At 43.3% G+C, this 14013-nt stretch overlaps 1 protein-coding gene across 1 annotated transcript in view; it reads left to right on the top strand.

Moving 5' to 3' along the window:
• The window catches only part of MARCHF10 (membrane associated ring-CH-type finger 10), an 83471-nt gene that overhangs the window by 25111 nt on the left and 44347 nt on the right, over window positions 1–14013 (top strand).

Raw genomic sequence — 14013 nt, 5'->3', positions numbered from 1 at the left:
GAATCCATTCCAATCAACCACTTGGAAACCTCCACAGTGGTGATCACCAGGGAGTGACCAATGAAAGAGAGCACTCTTCCGTGCATACCCTTCCGCGAATGGACAGATGGCTTCTTCAAAGCTCTGGGTAAGTTCCTTTTGTCACAGATAGGCAAGAACACGAGGACGTAGAAGGGCTGGGTTCAAGGCTCTCCGTGGACAGAGGAAACTCAGAACAGCCCAAAGTTGGCCCGGGACTCCGCTGTACTTTATAACAGAAGTCATGTTGTTATAAAGATGTGAATTCATGTTCCACCAGATAAGTCACCAGACTAAATTGGATATTTCTTTTATAATTAGGTTATAGATTAATTGGAATACACTGGCGTGCATGCCCTTCTGTGGGCAAACCAGGGTGCTGAAGGTCTCCAACAGCATTAATGGAGAAAGCAAACAATAACTGTATCGTGGGCAAAGCCAGGAATGCTTCACTTCTCCTTCATTTCTGGGCTTTGTCTGAGTTCCACTAGGTAATTTAAAAATAGGCCATGGCAGTAAAATGGGGCAACTGTCAGTTCAAATTGCAGCTGCTTCCAGAATGTTGTCCTGCCTTTTTTAACCGATAAGCAAGACAAGCCTAGAGTCAATCCTTCCACTAGGGCGATTCTGCCATGTGGCCGGGTGATACAAACACCAATTGTTATCCCAGTTCAGTGAAATTGTGGATGCCGAGAGTTGGTGGCCTCTGATCCAGAGGGCTCCTGATGTTAATTGGACTCAGCAGCTCCGAAATTGCATGAGAGAAGATTATAACAAAGTAGATTTTTGCCCATTTTATGCAGTGCTATGTATTTTGGTTTACTACCTTTTATTAAAATTCCTTACTTAAAAAAAATGGCCCTAATTAATTTTTAAAACCAAAAAAAAAAACCCCAAACCTTGTTAAAAACCAATTAAAACTCAGCTATCAAGCTTAAAAATGTTTTCACTTGCAAGATATTATTCAGGTGCATACCTGGGTGAAGCATGAGTTAGAACATACAACATCTCATCCTGAAACCTTTTGTTTTGCTTTTATACCACGTTACTCATTAAGCAATTGCAAACCGCTTTGTGTCCAAGACGCGGTGTTAGATGCTGTGGGCACACGGTAATAACAAAGTCGTGCCCCCGCCCGTTCACAGTGTGGGCAAAATAAGACGTTACACTAATGCCTACAGTTCAAGACGGTATCTGATGAGTGTAATAAAAAGGCAAAAGGAAACCTGGAAAAGCTTCCTAGAGGAATGCAGATTTTCATCTGGATCTTAAGGCACGACAGGATTTGGGGAGCTGGGAGTGGGGGGTGGGGAGCTGAGGCAGGGCACCGTCACAGGTGGAAGGAAGAGCCGAAATCAAAGAGAGATGGGCACGTTTGGGAAAGGGTGAGCCGCCCAGTCTTCCTGCAGCACAGGAAATGTACATCAGACCTCTCTTCAGAGCTCCCCTCCCTGGAGGACACCCGTCATACCCCCCTGCACCCTTTCCTTAGGATCAGGACACAGGAGGGTGCCCTTCTCGCTCCCAATTCTGCTCCCAGACCACTGCTCCCCAGGCTTTGATGGAAACACGGGTGCCCTAAGGCTTGTGCTGTTTCGCTCCACCATTCTCTCCCCCCCCCCCCCATACACACACCATCCCTCTTGTCTCCAGGCCACTCTCTTACTCAGTGAAGACGCTGGCAGTGGCTTGGTCTCTGCTCACCCATCCCCTGATCTCCTGCCGCAATCCTGGATGACTCTGGCACCCACCAGGCCACACCCTGGCTTCTCAGTTCCTGATGCGTCTTAAGTGCCCCCCTCCACTCCCCTCAGCCGCCGCCTCCCCCAGCCCACGGCACATCCCAGACTGCGCCATCAACCAAAAGGTCTCCATGTCCAAAATCCATTGATGACAACAGTCTTCCAGCTCTCCTGCTCATCCACTTTTACTCTGACGTCTCTCCCACCTCTTGGGAACCTTTGGTCCATTTGCCCTTTGTCTTTTTTTCTCGCCTCTCTGGCAGTCTCAGCCTTCCGTGGTCTCTGGGTCCATATCCAGGCCCCTGGTAACTGCTGCAGAAAAGTCACTCAAATTTGAGAAATGGTCTTACTGAAAGGTCACAGCCACCAATCTCCTGGAACCCCTCAGTGCTGCTGCGTTGCCCTGCTCAGCTCTCTCACTTGGATCCTCTTTCCCTTTGCCCAGTCTTCAATCCCTCCTCTCTTCCATTCCACACCTTGGTGGTCCTCAGAGTTTTCCCTAGCTCGTTGCTGCCCTGCCCACCCATCCCCTCTCTTGTGCATTACCCTGTCCTCAAGATCCCACCTCCTTGCTGCCCACAGACCCTTTTCCATCCAGTTCCCTCACCCTGCCTGCACCCCCAGCTGACCCAGAACCTTCTATCAGCATCTAATCGTGATCCCCGGTCTCCCACGAAAAAAAAAAAAAAAAGTTCTCCCTTGATCCTGTCCCTCCATTTATTTCTTCTCCTTCACAGTCAGAATTCTCAAAAGAATTATTTACACTGACTGACTCCATTTCCCCACCTCCCACTCACTCCTCAACCCACTCCAATCTGGCTCTCATGCTCCCTCATTCCACTGAAATGGCACTTTGTCAAACGACTTCCACATCTATGAATGGGGCAGGTCTTTGGGTCCTCTCCACATTTGCCCTCCCAGTGGCTTCCACTGGCCCCTTCACTCAGTCCCCCCGAAGCATGTGCCCCTGAGCTCCTGCAAAGCCATCTTCTCCTCCGGGTTTCCTCCCGTGTCTCTGGAGGGGATTTCTCCTCCTGTTCCTCCACTGCTGCCCAGGCCCTGAGTCCCGGGATTCCTCGAGGCTCGGGCTCTCTTCCCACTCCATACCTAGGGGTTTATCTTAATTTTGTATCACAGACCTCGTGGGCACTATGGTGAACTCTCTTAGATCCTCTTCTCAGAATATTTCAAACGCATAAAATAATAATACAAAGGATTTCAAAGGAAGCTACTTTTATCGAAATAGTCATCAAAATATTTTTAGAAATCTGTGATTCAGTAATGTATGTGCTTCTTTATTAACACATTAAATAACAAGTGATGGGCGTAAAGGGTATTTTGAGACATCTGCAACAAATTTAATGAAATGTGAAAATATCTGTGATTTCTATTGGCGACAAAGTCACAGGAACTGCCAATACCACCGTGGTTCGTTGCCTGCGTTCAGAAATGAAAGCTACACTTAGCTTTCAGTTGGGGGTTAGTGGAAATAACGATATAATTTTTCCCCCCATCCAAGTTCACGACCCACCCCCCAAGAAGCCCTGCTCTATAAATTTTCCTTAGGTCACCTCATCAAGATGTTAATTGCCAAAGTCAAGATGTTAACTGCCAAAGACCTCCAGATCTGCATACCCAACCCAAAACTCACTTGTAATCTCCAGGTCTGAATATTCAACTGTTTACTCAATACGTCTACTTGGAAGTCTCAACAGGCCCAACACCATAGTCCCCAGCCTGGTCCTTCACGATTCCTTTTGTGTGGCATCATCCAAATCGGGCACTTTCTCTCCTCCTGACCCTCATATTCAATTCAATCACCAAGTCTATGCCATTTACTTCCCCAATTGCTTTTTTTCTTTAATGTTTATTTTCTTTCGAGAGAGAATGAGCATGAGCAGGGGAGGGGCAGAGAGGGAGAGAATCGCAAGCAGGCTCCACGCTGTTGTCACGGAGCCCAATGTAGGGCTTGATCTCACCAACTGTGAGATCATGACCTGAGCCGAAATGGAGAGTTGGACGCTTAACCGACTGAGCCACCCAGGCACCCCTTCCCCAAGAGCTTTTTAATCGGTCTGTGTGTGCTTTTCTTCCATTGCCTACTTGGGTTACTGCCGACACCTCCTGGCCAGTCTTCACACTTCTACTCCTCCCCCTAAATTCCACTTTCTGTACCACATGGAGTGACAGTGACGAGTGGAACTCAGATCATGTCCCTGGCCCGCTGAAACCCCTTCCGTGGCCTTCTGTGACTTTCAGAATGGGAACCAGAATTCGTCATGGAGCCAATAAGGGCCTGAAGGATCTGGTCCTCCGTACTGCCCCAAGTCCGTCCACCCTGGCTTTGGGTCTTCCTACCTGCCAGGCCACCTCTCTTACAACACGCACCCTGCCTTCCCACCATGCCTCAGATGTCAGCCCAGGTCACTTCCTCGGGGAGCTTTTTCCCAACTGTCCCCTCCCGCAACTAGATTCGGACCCTTCTGCCCTATCTTCTATGGTTTTCCATATGCTTCCTTTTTTTTTTTTTAATTTAGGACTTGTAATTTTACATCAATAATTATTTGATTAAATGATCTACCTTCCTACCTAGACTGTAAGCTCTGTAAGAACCAAGTCGTTGTTTTACTCGTCATTCGCATATCCCAACATATGTGGCTATATTGTCTCTTCTGTGGAGGGTCCCTGTTAGTATAAATTTATGTTCATCCTAAATCACCAAGTATAAGATGAGGCATATCTTTTAAAATTTATCCTGCATTGACTTCTCTGTATTGATCATTGATCTCTCATTGTTACCAGATGGTATCATGAAGGAAACATTTTAAATCTAATGAAACGTTCATTATGAGGTATAAAAAGAAACTGGCAGTGTTCCCACAAAGTACCTACTTTATCCTCGCAGCCCGACAATATCTATCTATATTTCTGCTCCATTTCCCCCCAATATTTTATTCTGAGGACTTCAAAACATAGAGAAAACTTGACAGAATTGTATAGTGAATATCCATATACCTACCACCTAGATTCTATAATTGTTGACATTTTGCTATATTTACTTTATCACGTAACTATCTGTCCATCTATCCATCCACAGATCCACCTTGGGTTTTGGCGCATTTAATTTTAATTCTTTTTAATAACGTTTATTTTTGAGAGACAGAGAGAGAGCACAAGCAGGGGAGAGGCAGAGAGAGAGGGAGACACAGAATCTGAAGCAGGCTCCAGGCTCCAAGCTGTCAGCACAGAGCCCAACATGGGTCTGGAACTCAAACCGTGAGATCATGACCTGAGCCAAAGTCGGACGCTTAACCGACTGAGCCACCCAGGCGCCCATGTTTTGATGCATTTCAAAGCAAGTTGCAGACTTGCAACTTGATCAGTACTCTCCCCCCCAAAATACTTCAGCATGTACGTCATTAACTAGCATTGAATACCTGTTTATGGCTTTTGTGGTTTTGATGGTTCATTTTTTTTTTCCAGTTTTTGCTTAGGCGGTAGAAATTACCTGAAGTAAATTGTATAGAATAGATTTTAAGAGTAATATTTAATGAGTTTTGACAAATGCATGTGCCCTGTAACCCACACCCCCATCAAGTTTTCATCACCCCATGAAGATTCTTTATGCCCCTTTCTAGCCAGTTCCCGTCCCTGTCCCTCTCAGAGACGGCTGCTATTCTAAGTATTTTCTCCATAAATTAGTTTCTGCCTTTTCTTGTTCCATTTCTTAAAAACGGCTTTGAGTTCTTTTAAGTAATCTCAGAACCTTTTTAGAAATAGGTGGAATATACATTCTAAATAGCTGAGATAAATGAGCCTGTGTAATAATTAAAATTACATATGAGTTACAATTCAAAATTATAATCTCCCAAAATGACTTTTCAAAAAAAGATAATAGTTGGAAAAGTTATGTGGAAGTTGGCATCCTCACATACATCTACAAATGTAAGTTGATACCAATATTTCTGGAGGACAATTTGGGAACAAAAAATTTTAAATCTTTGTGATGCTTTTAATCTACTAATATAAATTCCCACTTTGGGAAACTTGAGATAATTAAAGATGTGCATAAATCTAGAAGAATATTTATCATAGCACTATTTATTATAGCAAAAAGCTGGAAGCAAAGTACATGATCAACAAAAAGAATTATGATCGATCCATTCAGTGAGGAGTGTATTCTGAAGACAAAGAGAACTGGGGCATCTGGCTGGCTCAGCCAGCAGAGCATGTGACTCTTGATCTCGAGGTTGTGAGTTTGAGCCCCACATTGGATATAGAGATTACTTAAATAAATACTTAAAAAAAGAAATTGTAAACAAAGATTAAAAAACAAAGAGAACTACCAAGAAAGAATGAACTTTACTTAGTGGGTTTATTCTTACAGTAATATTTGTATTGTAATTCTGACATTATTTCACATTTATTACAGAGCAAAACATGAATAAGAATGTTAATATAATTAAGGAATAAAGATGCTAAATGTAAAATACGAATATAAAACTTTTCAAAGGAATGGAAAGCTCCATATAGTGTTAAATTTTAATTAGAAAGATTGCTGTGAACTCATGATTTTTTTAAATACATATTTTTTAAGTGTATTTATTTTTGAGAGAGACAGAGACAGAGCATGAGCAGAAGAGGGGCAGAGAGGGAGGGAGAGACAGAATCTGAAGCAGGCTCCAAGCTCTGAGCTGTCAGCACAGAGCCCAATGCGGGGCTCAAACCCACGAACCATGAGATCATCACCTGAGCCGAAGTCAGACACTCAACCGACTGAACCACCCAGGTGCCCCTAAATACATATTTCTAATGAATTCTATTGAAAGGACTTAGGAACAGTGTCATTCTAGTAGCAATGAACACACCCAGCATTGATATTAAGTCCTAACTACCATTTTAACTAAAAGGAACCAGAGCTACTTGGATTCCAGGTCTGAGACAGGTAAAATACAAGGGGGAAACTATGATATTTTTATTGTACCAGAAAGTAAAGAAGTGCTCAAAAACTCATGTCAAAAGTCAACTTCAGTGGACTCCCACTCACCAATTTTGGTACAATTTGAGCATGAAAGAATGTGATGAGATAATTGAAGAAAATATATCCTTGAGACTGCAGTGATAATAAATAAATTAAATATGTACATAAATAAAAGAGAAGGTGGGGGGAATGTTCTTCTCTAGAGAAGAATGCCAGTTATTAATTGTAGGAGAAATGACAGAATTGGAGAAAAAAATTGTTTTGCTACTACCCCAAATGATTATCAATTCAGGAAAAGTACATCAAGAGACACTAAAATCATTGGGTAAAGTGTTGTTTATGAATAGGCTATTCAGTGTCAAAGAATCATTCATAGATTACCTACTAATTACAATGGGGGGAAATGTAGTTTACATTGAAGACATCTGGCAGTCACCACCTTAGCTAGAGATCAAACAGCATTACCAATAGCATTGTTAGGTGCTGATGTGTGACGTTATACAGAAGGACACCACACCACCTATAGAATATGCATACCCAAAATGGTTAACCTGAATTTTATCATGAGAAAACAATCAAATTCAGAACGTAAGACCTTCTATGGGGCTGGGACTCTCCAAAACAGTAAAAAACATGAAAAAGCCAAAAAGGCAGAAAACCAAAGAGTAAAGGGACATAAAAACCACATGCAATCTAAGTACCTTGACTGGATCATAGATCAGAACAAACAGCTGGAGAGACATTTGGGGGACAATTTGAATATGCTGTACGTATTAGACAATGTCACGGAACCATTACATTTTTTTAGGTAAGATGGCTGGTACTGTGGCTTTGCAGGAGAATGTCTATTTTGATAAGAGATGGATGTTTAAGTATTTAGGGGTGAACTATCATGAAGTCTAGTGACTTTGAAATTCTTTAGAAAAAGAATATATATAGAGAGAGAGAGTGTGCGCATACTTGTGTGAGAGCAGGCTCAAGAGAGCGTAGCGTGCAAATAGAGTGATGGCTGTTTTTTGTACCGTTCTTTCGACTGCTCTATAGATTTGACATTTGCAGAATAAGATTGAAACATTATTAAAAGGTATCTGTTGATGCAACGTATTGTTAAGTGAAACAGTATGTATGGTACAATTCTATTTTTTTAGTCACACTTGTATAGGCATAAACGTGTGTTAGCGTAACGTCAGCTGCTGTAACAAAGGGACCAAAAATATGATGAGTGAATCAAGGCAGTTTAGTTCTTGCACCTGTGACAGTTCAGGCTGGACGAACCAGATGGGCAGACAGCTCTCCTCCACCAAGACTTTCAGAGACTCGGGCTGATAACAGTTCGGTTGTCTTCAATGCATGACTTTCAAAGTTGTTGCCTTTCTAGCTGAAGTGCCGGGCCAGACACTGAGGCAGAAGTGAGGCAGACACTTTCATTCCCACTCGGTGGGTGAGACTTTCCTCCGAGGCCACACCACGTGGCAGGGGAGATGGAAACGTTCTGTTCAAGGAGGGTGGCCATATCCCAGCTTCACCCCATTGCTTGAGAAGGGATTTCAGTGGAAATCCATCACAGTCATTAAAAGGGAGTCTTAAAGAATACAGACCAAGCTGCTTGCAGTTTTTAGTTCTAGGTTAATGGGGCTTTGAATGTTTTAAATTTTCTTTCTTAGGCTTCTCTTTATATGTCCATTATGAGCATGCATTCCTTTTGTAATGAAGAGTTACACTTCACCAAAAAAAAGCCATTGAAACTATGAAAAGATCATTTCACTGGCAAAATTTCAGGATGCTTTCTTTTCCCGCTCTGAGAGAAACATACATGCTCATCTTAGAAACCATGTTAAGCATTTTTCTACTCAGAAACCTTCAGTTGGACCCCATTTTCTATCACATTGACTCTCACTTCTTTGCTTGCATCTCAGGGCCCCCCCCCCAATCTGACGCCACCCTGCCATCCAGCTTTCTCTCTCCCCCTCCTCCCCCACTCTCTGCTCTGGCCCCTTGCCCTGTCGTCTGAGAATCATGCCCTACTCATTACTCCATCCATACCTTGGCTCCTGTGCTGCCTCCAGCCTAAGGCAGTCACCACTCATACTTCAGGTTCCAGAAGCCTCAGGAACCCTGCCTTGACTTCGCATCTTTTTCTGTGCGTTCCTTTGGAATTCAGAATTGGTGCCACCCGATTTATCGCTTAATTAAATGTTGTTTCGCATTTCATGAGATTATAATCTCATCTCTCCCACCGCAAGCTTCTTGTCTTTAAATGCCTTCCTGGTGCTTGAGTAGGGTTGAAGTCATAGTCGTTGCAAATGATGCTTCTCAATTAATTCCCACATTGTATGACATATTATTTCGAGTAGGAGGTACTTTTGTAGATGATCTCCATTTGATGGCCAAATCTTTCATGTTCCTCAGAGGCTCCTCTCAGCTAAAAGGGGCACAGGAATTCAAATAAAGAATGGAGGAGAAATTTATTGTAGCCAAACTCTACTTGAGAAATATCCAACGGAGGGCAGTCTCGATGTGCTACTAACCACTACACTTTAGTGTTCAAATTTTTAAAATCCAGCATTTTCTGGCCACATACCACTTCCTCACCTGCTGCCCACCACACAGAACTCCATCCCAGAGCACATCATACGCACTCACTCACTCGCACAGGTCCCCAAAAGCATGAAAATGTGTCACCACCCACAAGAGTGATTTCTACAACTCACAAGGGATTAATTTGCATTACAAGAAATAGCTAGCAAGTGTCAGAAAACCTGTCATATCTGCCATTTGAGTAGCTTGCAGCTCTGAGCTTCACCCAGAGGCCATTCCACAGTCAGATGGAGAGTCATCACGAAGCAAATTCTATGGTCTCACGTGCCCCTCCTTCAGGGAGCCGACGCCGTGGTCATCAGATGTTGGGAAGACTTTGGCCAAGGCCACTAGTGACAGATCAGTGTCTCAGGCTGAGTCATTCCAACTTGCTAGCATGAGAATCACAGAGACTGTGGCAGGTGGGGGGTGGGGCGCTCTTTACCGAAGTCCATGGTAGACACAGGTGCACGTGATATTTACACACGTGGCGGCCCCCCTGACTCCAAAAAGCATCTTGCGGCGAAATGGAGCGCAACACTGTCCTGAACATGCGAAGGACTTTGCTGCTTTAGAGTTTTTTCTAGATTAGAGACAGGTTAGCCTGCTTTGTGACAAGCCAGCCCTCTGTGTAGAACACGCTTTTATGCTTCTTGAATGCACAAAGGAGTCCACCCTGTCCAGAATGCTACGTATACAAGCTACCTTCGATTCTCTAAGGCTGTTTCTGTGTCTGAGGCACAATTTGAACGTAGACTTTGGAAACTTGAAGGTACACGTTCGCACCCACAGTCCTTCAGTCACCCTTCCTGTGTTGTTACTGTTTGGACGTCAAGTGTCACCGCGTTGGTCACTGTCTTTCATGTTCTCATGAAAACATACTTATTTCAAGTGTCATAAACACACGGTCCTTCTCTGGCAATAGCCCGACACTACTCTTTTCCTCTTGTTCGCAGCAGGCCGTACCCTGATCCACACCATATCGGGAGATCTGCTCAGCCCAGCTTTCCATCACATGACATGTGGCAAAAATGGGGCTAGTCTACGTCAATCAGAATGCAGTAGCACACCCTGAAGGAGGGAGGGCGGGAGAGAGGGGCCATCCCATTTGAGGACCAGTTTCCTGGGTCTTGGAAATGAGCCATCAGGCAAGAGCTGGAAAATAACCTGGTCTCGTCCATCCCTGACTACTTAGGTCTCCTTCTCTTCTAATTGTCTCTGTTCACTGTCACCTTGCCATTCCAGATCCCACATTGTGAGGTCCCAGGCGAAATAATCTCATCATTCTCACGTCCCTGAGGCAATGTGTTCCACTTCCCAACCCCTGGGTCTCCGTCTTCCAGGAGGCCTAACTAGAACCATTATAGCATCAATAAGTTGTTCCCTATGGAAGTCCCTAATGGGACTCCCAGACAGGAGTCTTTCTCTGAACTTTGGAGAGAGCCTTGCCCTGGGCAAGGTAGTCTCTCTATTCTGCCAGAAGAGCAAGTGGGGGACCGGGGAGAATGATAAATACAAAAGTAATAACACTCTAGAAAAATGTTCATTTTGACAATAGCTTATTTCTATTCACATGGCTTTATTAGGACTTTCTTACCAAATTATGAATAGGGAACTGAGAATCCTCACATGTATCCTGTAGCTTGATTTTTAAAAGTTTCTTTCTAGTTAGTTTTTTTTTTTTTTAATGCTTTAGACTTTGATTTTGAAAGACAAAGCTGGTTTTCTTCCCCCAAAGGAATAGCAAAATGTGCTGTTGCCTCCACCTCCATGTGACATTTCAACTTAGGAACATATGGGGGAAGAAATGAACATTGTAATTACTGTTCAAAATTACAAGGGGGAAAAGACAGTTTTAAAATCAACTTTAAATCAAAATAACTTAATGATTATTGTTTGATAATCTCTGACTGTTGTTAAATATTTTCCGTTAGAGCTTTACTGTCTGAAAAAGAAATCGTGCCATATTTTCTTAAGACCAGACAAATTTCAGCTGGATACTTAGAAGACAATCATAAATTCAACAGCTTGTGAAAGAAACCAAGGGTCCAGGTGCGCCTGGGTGGCTCAGTCGGTTAGGTGTTTAGGTCATGATATCACAGCTCGTGGGTTCGGGCCCCGAGTTGGGCTCTGTGCTGACAGCTCAGAGCCTGGAGCCAGCTTCAGATTCTGTTTCCCTATCTCTCTGCCCCTCCCCAACTTGTGCTCTCTCTCTCTCTCTCTCTCTCTCTCTCTCTCTCTCAAAAATAATAAATCAATCAATACATAAATCAAGAGTCTGATGTAAGATCTGATCTACCTCTCTGCTCACATTTCTTCGGATGAAGTGAAAGTCCAATAGTATTTCTCACTGGGGATTTGGGTTTTGCTTTCAACCACAGGTAGTTAATATTCGGTTGTTAGCAAGTTAATTTTTTAAATGGGTAATTACAAAAGCCAACACTCACATGGCATTTACTGCATGCCTGATATTGTTCTAAGTACTACGAGCACGTCCTAACTCATTTAATCCTCGCAGAACAACCACAAGGTAGACAGTATGGTTCATGGATGGAAAACTCTGAGATGCAGAGATGAACCAAAATTAACACTATGTCGCACAATAACCCTGGGAAACCCAGAATCCCCTCCCAGGAAGTCTTAAATACTACACTTTGGTGCCAGAATGAGTTACTACACTTGTCACACCAAGGATCATCCTCCCTGATTAATATTATGCGTTTTCATAAGAGAGGAGAGAGAATGGCAGAGAACACAAGAAGACGTGAATAAAGGCACAAAAAAAGTTGAAATGATTTGCTTACGATTAGTGAAGCAAGCACATTCATCATAAGTATTATTATTTCTGCCATTGCGACTTTAGTTTCCCACTGACAAAACACCCCCTTCCAGCGGCAATTTCTAGACTCTTAAGAATGATTAGCAACTGGAAGCAAGTAAGGCTGATGGAACTAGGAACCGGAAAAGGATGTATTCAGAGCACAGGTACACTATTCCCTATGTAATAGGCACTGTCTCGTGGACCAAACTGTCGTTCACCTTTGGTGCTATTAAAGGCTTGAAGTATAATGAGTGGGTGAAGGAAGGATAAAATATGGCTTAACACCCACCCAATCAAAAGTCTTGTAACCAACTCCTCCCAATTCACCACTGCCCGGGACAAGCAAAGAATCCAGCCCTGGCTGAGGGTGACAGACCCACCAGCAACGGTGGACGCTATTATTGCTCCTGATACTGTAACCATGGATATTGGTAGTCGTAGACCAGAGTATCTTTTTCCTGCCTTTGCATTGGCTAGAAGTAAAGGGTTGAAGAATAGACCCTTTCTATTGTCCACTCACTCACATGAGGTATTTGTTGGGCAGTTTGTGGAAAAAATTCCATCCCATGTTCACTGACGTTCTCCTTGCCTAGGACAGTCTTGGGCATCATAATTAAAATTTGCCCACATTTCCTACTCTGAAAACAGAGAACCTGTCTCATGTTCAGAAATGACGTAATGCTTCATAGGGTGCCTGGGTAGCTCAGTCAGTTAAGTGTCTGACTCTTGATTTTAGCTCAGGTCATGATCTCACGCTTCATGAGTTCAAGCTCCATGTTGAGCTCTGCATTGACAGTGCAGAGCCTGCTTGGGATATTCTCTCCCCCTCTCTCCCTGCCACCTCCCTGCTCACACTCTTTCTCTCAAAAATAAATAAATAAACTTTTTAAAAAATGACCTAATGCTTCACCTTTGACATTTCAGAATCATTTTCAAGGATTTCCGTTAGATTCCAGAATCGAAAAGGAAAATGGAGAACAACCAGTTCATTAAGTCCTTTCTTTTTCCTGTCTCTTTATCTGATTTGTTTTCTGAAAACACAAGGAGAAACAATAATTATTTGTTTGAAGGCTGTCTCCAGACTCTAAATTACAAAACAACAATTTATAATCTTAGAGGATAATGATCTGTCCACCTGTAGATTTATACAGACATCTTTGAAGAAGACTGACAAGCAGGGGAATTTTTTTTTAGAATTCAGTTTGTCTTCTGTTGCACCCAATAATTCAAAGCTACTCAGGGTATTTTCCTGAGCCAGGAGCCCTTGAAATGAAAATGCCACAATTGTCAGCGGGAACGATGAGCAAGATCAATACAAATCGCCACGTTTGGGGAAGAGGGGGGCATTAATGTAGCACTCTGTCTGCAGAAGACCGTGCATCCTGAGAGGACTTTCCCAAGACTGGACTAATGTGCCTGTAGAAGAACTGAGTGACCCTCCCCCTGGGGAGGGAGGGGCGGAGACCTTGGGGTTTAGTTTGTTGCAGAGTGTATCACAAATCGTAACACCAGGACCTAAAACCATGAGGTAGGACTTAACTCACCCACTGTGACCAGATTTCCCATAGCCAGTTACATTGCTTTCATTATTCTTTTGGTGAGCGTCGTGGCGGCAAAGTAGAAAACTATCGAATGCCTGGATAATTTTTGTTGTGTTGGCAAGGCTGCGCTGAGACACTCTGACGTTGCAGGAATCATGATTTGGCTGTGCGTAGATTTATACTGACTTCTTTATAGAAGACGGACAACTAGGAGACTCTTAAAAAGATTAGTCTGTCTCACGTTGCACCCAGTAATTCAGAATGGTAAACGGAGGTCTAATTTTTTCAATCCCAACACACTATCTAAATTTCCTTTTCATTGTCAAGTATATG

This window comes from Prionailurus bengalensis, chromosome E1 (genome assembly GCF_016509475.1).
Source record: "Prionailurus bengalensis isolate Pbe53 chromosome E1, Fcat_Pben_1.1_paternal_pri, whole genome shotgun sequence".
NCBI classification, from domain to species: domain Eukaryota; kingdom Metazoa; phylum Chordata; class Mammalia; order Carnivora; family Felidae; genus Prionailurus; species Prionailurus bengalensis.
Note: the sequence above shows the minus strand (reverse complement) of the source record. Positions and strands in the feature narration are given on the sequence as shown.